This window comes from Engraulis encrasicolus, chromosome 23 (assembly GCF_034702125.1).
Source record: "Engraulis encrasicolus isolate BLACKSEA-1 chromosome 23, IST_EnEncr_1.0, whole genome shotgun sequence".
Lineage (NCBI taxonomy): Eukaryota > Metazoa > Chordata > Actinopteri > Clupeiformes > Engraulidae > Engraulis > Engraulis encrasicolus.
The window spans coordinates 15,772,541-15,772,875 of record NC_085879.1 but is presented as its reverse complement, the minus strand read 5'-3'; positions in this window follow the sequence as shown (position 1 = coordinate 15,772,875).

Genomic DNA, 335 nt, shown 5'->3' with positions numbered 1-335 from the left:
TTCTATGGTTGTGTAGTGGCATAAAGAGTCAATGCCCAAGTAAAACATTTTTTTATTTACTCTGCAATAAACTGACATTATTTGTACATGTGGTCTTGTAATACATTCATTGTCAGTATGTGAAAAAAACCTTGAAAAATATAATTTCAATGCATTTCAATCTCATTCATTGGGGGGCGCTGTTGTACAGAAAAAGTACTAACTGCATATAAACAATATCAGGGGTTAATTCGGGGATATCATTGGCTTTTACAGGTTATCAATATCTGTTCCAATATAATCATTATAATGAGAAATAATTTCATTAAATAACATTTGATCTGTATTCTGTATCT